Genomic DNA, 7,740 nt, shown 5'->3' with positions numbered 1-7,740 from the left:
CACCTCTGGTTACAGAAAAATATACAGGAGTTTTCTATAACGCGATAGAAAAGCGAGGAAAATGTTTTCTATTTAGGAAACACTGGGGCAAAAAGAAAAGAACGTCACTTATTTATTTCGATTCTCAAAATACAACCTCTCTTTGCTCGCTTCATGCTTATGTCAACAGCTCTGGTACCTCTGTGTTTCTATCGATTTCTGGAAGTACAGCTTTAAGAGACCGTGTTCCTACTGGATGTTTTGTTGCGTGTTATACGATTCTTATTTGATTGAAAATTATTATTTAAGTCCTGTTTTAGCAATTCTTTTGGTTTAATGTTTTCACACCATTAAAAGAACCTATTTAGTACAATAGGTGACAATACTGAGAAACGTTCGCTAAATTTATGATATTCTAAAAGTCATAAATACAATATCTGGAAACTTGGAAATAATAACGAAAAATCATTTCTCGTTAGTGATAATCCTTACCTTACAAACGCTTAACGGGTGGAGAATTACAGCAGAAGTTGAACGTTAATTTTGGTACACAGGCCAAAACCCGATATTACTGTATGACGGCATCGGAAGAAATGGATTATGAAAGACAACAGTTCACTAATCGTCATATCATTTTCATACCACTTGGACCATGTGCTCACCACCCGGTGCATGTTTATGTTATTTGAAAAGTTATTATAACAGCCAGATAATGTCCAAAGACAAAGTAAATACCCGGACATTTTTTTGAAGTCAAATAGAGGTTTGGTTATCAGTTTCGCATGCTGAGCTTGGTTAAACTGCTTGCAGTATCTTTACTCGTGAATAAATAACCTTTTATTGAAACCTGCCTCTACAATACGTCTGAAATTTATGTAACTTTAGAAATTTGAACGTCAAAATGTTGCTTAGGCAAGGAAAATTGATGCAACTCTAATATGAGAATGGAGACAGCTTTCAATGTTGCTGTCATTTTTATTATAACTACTCAAATAAAGTCCTGCCCACACTACGCCGGATAATTTTAAAAACGCAACAATCACGGGTCATATTGGATTTGTGTTTGAGGAAAACTCGAGCACGGAAATCACATGATTATCGTGACGTCATCGTTTTCGAAAAGCACCGTTTTGAGAATGTTTTCTGTCCAAACTAAAACGCAAGGCCGGCGTTTTCAATTTGCTCTGGTTTGAACAGCGTTTACGAAAAAATACGCTTTCCTGACGGATTGGCGTGGATGGTAGACCTGACCGTAGAAATAAAGTTGCGTTTTCAATTTTCTCCGGCGTAGTGTCAGGACCGTTTTCTCTCGAATGCTTTTAAACGCTGTTTTAGGCTATCTAGAGTACTTTTAAAGCTCTGTAGGTTAATTTTAGGTTGCGCTAAGAAAAATTTTACCTGTTCGGTTATTCTAGGGGAACTTGAGTATTCTCGAATTTATTAGGGCTTTTTTTGCCCTTTTCCCGAAAACCTTATGCCTTATCGCCTTTCCAAAAAATGATAGCTGACCTTTTTTCGGTACTCAAAACGACATTTTTTAACAATCCGAAAACAACAGACATTAAATTTCTCATATCACGAAAGTTCGATGCGACAATTCTCTTAAGAAAATCACAGGGAATTAAATGCCTTCCGAACAGATAATTTACCGAAACGATCCGTTGAGTGCCCCTGTAGTGAGGACGGGGCCTAACATAACGTGCAGCGGGTGGTAAACGCATGGTCTAAGTTGTATAAAGATTATACGATGATTAATGAACCGCTGTCTTTCCCATTTCTTCCGATGTCATCATGCAGTGATATCGGGTTTTTGGGTTGGCCACAGAATTATCGTTTAACTCTTCCGATTCTCCGTCCGTTAAGCGTTTCTTGAGGTAAGATATCAGTTTTCATTTTTATTTCTAAGTTTCCAGATATTGTAACAATAGCTTTTAAAATATCAGAAATTTAACAAAAGTTGGTCGGTATTATCTGCATATTATATTAAAGTGTCACTATGTTCTAATTCCGAAAACAACAGACATTGAATTTCTCATATCACGAAAGTTCGAGGTGATAATTCTCTTTAGAAAATCAGAGGGAAATAAAGGCCTTCGAACAGATAATTTACCGAAACGATCTGTTGGGTGCCCCTGTAGTGAGGACGGGGCCTAACATAACGTGCAGCGGATGGTAAACGCATGGTCTAAGTTGTATAAAGATTATACGATGATTAGTGAACCGCTGTCTTTCCCATTTCTTCCGATGTCATCATGCAGCGATATCGGGTTTTTGGGTTGGCCACAGAATTATCGTTCAACTCTTCCGATTCTCCGTCCGTTAAGCGTTTCTTAAGGTAAGATATCAGTTTTCAATTTTATTTCCAAGTTTCTAGATATTATAACAATAGCTTTTAAAATATCAGAAATTTAACAAAAGTTGGTCGGTATTATCTGCATATTATATTAAAGTATCACTATGTTCAAATTTTCGGTACCGAATCTTTACATTTTCTTACTCAATAGGTCTTTAATTCCTACATATCTTGCCAAATTTCAATCTATTACGAACATTAGAACTCACGTTTTCTTGGACCTTTAGTTCCGAGAATCAATAGCCTCAATTAATTTTCCTTGTTCCAAGTTAATTTTGGTTGAGAATTTGAGAAAATGACGTCATTTTCTCAAAAATACCACACAAGCAAAGTAAAGCGATCGCAGCACCTTGTAAATGTGAGAAATACGAGATCTGTGATAATTATGCGCGCCGAAGAATATTCAAACCGGCAACCAAGTTCGTTTTTTCATGGCATTTATTGCGAAACCAATTTAACCTGAAAACTTAACAAAGCTTTCATTCATAGCTAAAAGTTTTGTCTCCCCATCACTTTCTTCAACAAGTTTGTTTTTAGATATTCGTTGAATACTTTATTGGCTTGTTCAATAGCTTTTGTTTCATTTTCCGCGTCAATGTTGGCCAACATTATCTATTTTCCGTATTTCGTAGACAGAAATGATGCGATCGCGCTGGACTGGTGACTACAAAATATCCAGAGTTATAAATAAATAAATAAATAAATAAATATACATTTATATAGCGCCATTTTCCACTAATTGTCCATGGCGCTTTACAATACTCTAAAATTAAAATCCTGATTCTTTAAAAACCTAAAATCCTAAATCCTAAAAGTTAAAATCCTAAGAATTAAATACGCTATATAATACAATTAGGCTACAAATAAAAAGTAAAAACTACAAATCAGATGCACGCTTAAAAAGATAAGTCTTAAGATTAGCCTTAAAAGCTGCCTCTGATGATGAAAGTCTGATCTGGAGGGGTAGTTTATTCCAGAGCCTTGGTGCCGCCACGGAAAAAGCCCTTTCACCATACGTTTTAAGATTTGCTCTAGGCTCATCAAGCAACCTGTTGTTTGAAGATCTTAGTGTCCGACCAGAAATGTTAAATTGCAGTAGGTCTCTAATGTAATCAGGGGCCAGTCCATTCAGAGCTTTGTAAGTTAACAACAATATTTTGAAAATAATCCTAAAATGAACTGGCAACCAGTGTAAGCTCCTTAGTATTGGTGTGATGTGTTCCTGCCTTCTAGTCAAGGTAACAAAGCGAGCTGCTGAGTTCTGTACAAGCTGAAGTCTATTAATCAGATACTTTGGGAGACCGTACAGTAGGGCGTTACAATAGTCCAAACGCGATGTTATGTAAGCGTGAACAATGGTCTCAGTAGTACTCTGGGATAGGTATCGCCTAATTTTAGCTATACTACGAATGCGGAAAAATGCGCTCTTGCAGGTTATTTTAACGTGTTCTTTGAAATCCAAACATTGATCGAATGCAACTCCTAAATTCCTGGCCTGTTTACTAGACTTGATTACTTCATCACCAACTCGTATATAGTCGAGGGGTGGTCGTGGACGATATTTAGAACTAATAACCAAAAGTTCAGTCTTATCCCGATTTAACTTAAGTTTGTTGCGCAGCATCCAGTCCCCAATGTCCTTAACACATAATTCTACTGCCATCTTTGAGCTTGATAGATGATTAGGACAGTTGGACGTAAACGACAAGTACAACTGTGTGTCATCTGCATAGAGATGAAACGGTATGCTATGCTTTCTGGCTATGTCACCCAGCGGACTTGTATAAAGGGAATACAACAAGGGTCCCAGTACAGAACCCTGTGGTACCCCGTAGGGTAAATTCTTCTTTGACGATTCAATTCCATTAACAGAAACAAACTGTTCGCGTGAGTGAAGATACGAATGAAACCAATTAAGAGCAGTGTTCCTAATACCAAAGCGATTCTGTAGTCTAGATAACAAAATCGAATGATCGACAGTATCAAACGCAGCCGATAAATCGAGCAATAGTAATATAACCGATCTGTTATCGTCAATAGCCTTCAAAATATCATTTTGAACTCTCACAAGCGCAGTCTCTGTACTGTGATGAGATTTATATGCCGACTGAAATTCTTCTAATAAGCCTTCATTATCATTAAGGTGGTCCATTAATTGTGCTGCAACTGCTTTCTCCGTAACTTTGGATAGAAAATATAAATTGGAGACAGGACGAAAGTTCGAAAATAGTTCATGATCAGCTCCACTCTTTTTCAACAACGGCTTCAACATGGCAACCTTGAATCTATCAGGTACTTGGCCACTTGTAAGAGACAAGTTAACTATACGAGTGATCATTGGAAGCAGATAATGACGGCACCCTTTGAACACTGAAGATGGAATTGGATCAAGTGTACAGGACTTTGAACACAGGTGATTCACAAAACCAGATACGACCTCCTCAGTGACCAGTTTAAATTCACTTAGCAGCTGACCAGCTAGACAGCTTTCAGACTCAGCATTGCATGAAGTAACTTGACCGTCATTCAGAGTTCCATCAACTTTGTCAAGATCATTGCGGAGTTTAACAATTTTGTCACTAAAATATTCAACGAATGATTCGGACAGAGAACAGTTATTAGGCCCAGATGGATAACGCTGGACTGGATTGGAGTGCAGAAGCTTCTCTATTGTCTTAAAAAGAAGTCCAGAGTTCCCTGAGTTTTCCTGGATCACTGATGAATAAAATGTGTGCTTCGCGGAGGCAATCATGTCATTAACAACACTGTTCTGAAACACATACCGTTCTCTATCTGCAGGTAATCTTGTACGTCGCCAGTTACGTTCGAGCTTCCTCCTTATGTTCTTTTGAACACTAATGTCAGTTGAATACCAAGGCGCACAAGGACGAAGAACTACCTCACGGGTCCTTTCGGGGGCATAAACATCAAGGGTGGACTTCAAGACCCGATGATAGGAATCAACTAACGAATCCAAATCACGCCGTGATTCGTCAAACAAGGACGAATTCATGATAGTGTCATTGAATTCAGCATAATCAATCGAACGCAGCTTCCGGTGGCGAATAGTTTTTGTTGGAAATTGTGGTTTGTGCAATAATAAATGCATAAAAATAGCGTAATGATCAGAAATCAAAGGGTCATGAACCATAACATTGTCTATAAGTTTACACTGATTTCTAGTAATGATTAAATCCAAGATATGACCACTTGTGCGAGTCGGCGTAGTCACCCATTGTTTCAGATCGAAAGATGCTATTAGGTCACAAAAATGCAATGCGTTGACATCACGCGAAGAATCCACATGTAGATTAAAATCACCGACAATTAAAAGCTCGCCTGATGCTGTGGCCAATTCCTCAAGCAGGAGAGAAAATTCATGATAAAATGTTGACAAAGGCACAGATGACGGTGGGCGGTAAATAATTATCATCCTGATCATCTTTGAGCTCTTGAAACGAACATCCAAGAATTCGAACGACTGGAAGGAAGTGTTCCACTCACTATTTTTGCATTTAATATCCATACTTTCTTTGAAAAGCAAGCCGACACCACCACCTCTCGATTCCCGTGGAATGTGGATAAAATCATAACCAGTGGGACATAAATCACCAATCTCAACACAATCAATATTTCCAGGTCTGAGCCACGTCTCCGTCAAAGCAAGAAGATCAATATCCTTGTCAACAACAAAGTCTTTCAGTACGCTAGATTTATTCCTTATTGACCTGGAATTGAGCAAACAAAAGTTGTTCGCGTGAGAAGTATCCTGGGTGTTAGCAACTTGTGAGATCTGCACCTTCACGAGATTGTCGCGATTAAGCAAAGATGCAAATTTCGAAAAACGATCATTTCGATTTGAAACAACCGTCCTTATGCTCCTCTGCCTCGTTCGTAACTTCGCCCATACACCTGCTCTACATCCTCTTGTCCGAAGCAAACTGAAATCCTTTAAGACCGAAACCAGATGAAAAGGCAAACGAGCCGGCGAAAAACGCCGCACTGATAACAACTCACTTCTTGAATATGTAATAAGTTGTGGCGACCGAAATGAATGATGATATAATCCAACCGACCTTGAGGTAATTTCTTAGTTAGATTCAGGTCCTGGATTTGAAGATATATCAACATGCACTGTCAAATCCATGACAAAAGGTTTCGAGGGAAGAACTAAACAGGTAGACCCATGCTTAGCCTGTTTTGAGCATGGTTGGAACACTTCAAGACTACTGAACTCTTGCCGTCTTATAACCACGTGAGATCCAACCAGGCTAAATTCACGTCTAAAATTGTCAGGAAGAAAACCATCGAAGAAACATCCATGGATATCTTCGAAGCAGAAGTGGTTAAAACCAGAGTGAGTCCATCCATAGGTTGAAAAATCATCAGAATAGGCTAAAAATAAGGCTAGGTTATCATTCATAGGTTAGGCTAGGTTATCATTCATTAAGTGTTTTTGCTCGCTTGCGATTGTTCTAAACGCGTCACTTGACGGAAAACTGGGGAATTTCCGAGAAAATTGAAAACCATGTTTAATGACTGGCCCCTGTCATTAAGTGCTTTTAACAGATTAAAAGATCGCTTTGTTCCTAAGAAAGGCTCGAAATGTCAGCTGCCCGATAGAAACGTCACGTGCACGAAGTCGTTACGCGGTTCATTTACCCACATCAACTTCATGTTGATAAATCGCCAGTATTTATCCACAAATTAGCCAAGACAGGGTTCAATGAAAATATTGGCAAACTTCTGAATCTATACGCAACAAAAACTTATTCGTGAAGGAAAACGATTTAAAGGGCTACATCGTAAAGGTTGGTTTCCACATAATCGCAGACGATCACAGAAGATCGCGGATCGCAAATCGCACATCGCAGACGATCGCAAAGAAAGTTGTTTCCATATAATCGCAGACGATCGCAGGCGATCGCAGAGCCGACTGTTGCATACATTTCGGACAACGGAACTGTCAAAATTACACGCGCGTTGTGCTGGCGGGAAAATCGCAGCAAACAATATGGCGGACGTCGAGGAGGAAATTTTGCTGCAAGCAAATTAATTTCTTCTTTTATGTTTTCCCCTCTGGGCTTCTGGTATTAACATATCAACTGAGTGCTGTATTAACTGAGCTCGTTTACTGGCCAATAATAATTTAACTCTCACACAAATGTTTGGAGTTAAATGGCTGAGGGAAAGCCCAAAGCCGGATTTATTAAAATAATCAATTTGTAATTCATACAAAAATTTACAATCTGTTAGAAATATTTTGGCCCAGTAAAGGTGAGGGCAACCAAAACGCCAAAAGCATTATAATGAAAATTATGATGCTGCCCCACCCCAGGAAATACAGCACTCACAAAAAGTGGCAAAAATAAAAACATCACAACTGGTCAAATATACTTATTCACTAT

General features: G+C 38.6%; 2 protein-coding genes across 2 annotated transcripts in view; both read right to left on the bottom strand.

Moving 5' to 3' along the window:
* LOC145467473 (pyrokinin-1 receptor-like) overlaps positions 1-3,008 on the bottom strand; it is a 7,519-nt gene extending 4,511 nt beyond the window's left edge. The window contains exon 1 of the mRNA XM_081451033.1: positions 1-3,008. This exon is cut by the window's left edge and continues 903 nt beyond it. The gene's annotated coding sequence lies outside the window, so the exon portion shown is untranslated.
* The window catches only part of LOC145467377 (pyroglutamylated RF-amide peptide receptor-like), a 115,653-nt gene continuing 109,056 nt past the window's right edge, over positions 1,144-7,740 (bottom strand). Inside the window, exon 6 of the mRNA XM_081450935.1 lies at positions 1,144-1,161. The gene's annotated coding sequence lies outside the window, so the exon portion shown is untranslated. The remainder of the gene's footprint in view (positions 1,162-7,740) is intronic.

Source organism: Orbicella franksi, chromosome 14 (genome assembly GCF_964199315.1).
Source record: "Orbicella franksi chromosome 14, jaOrbFran1.1, whole genome shotgun sequence".
NCBI lineage: Eukaryota > Metazoa > Cnidaria > Anthozoa > Scleractinia > Merulinidae > Orbicella > Orbicella franksi.
The sequence above is the reverse complement of the archived record's forward strand: the minus strand, read 5'-3'. Positions and strand labels throughout refer to the sequence as shown.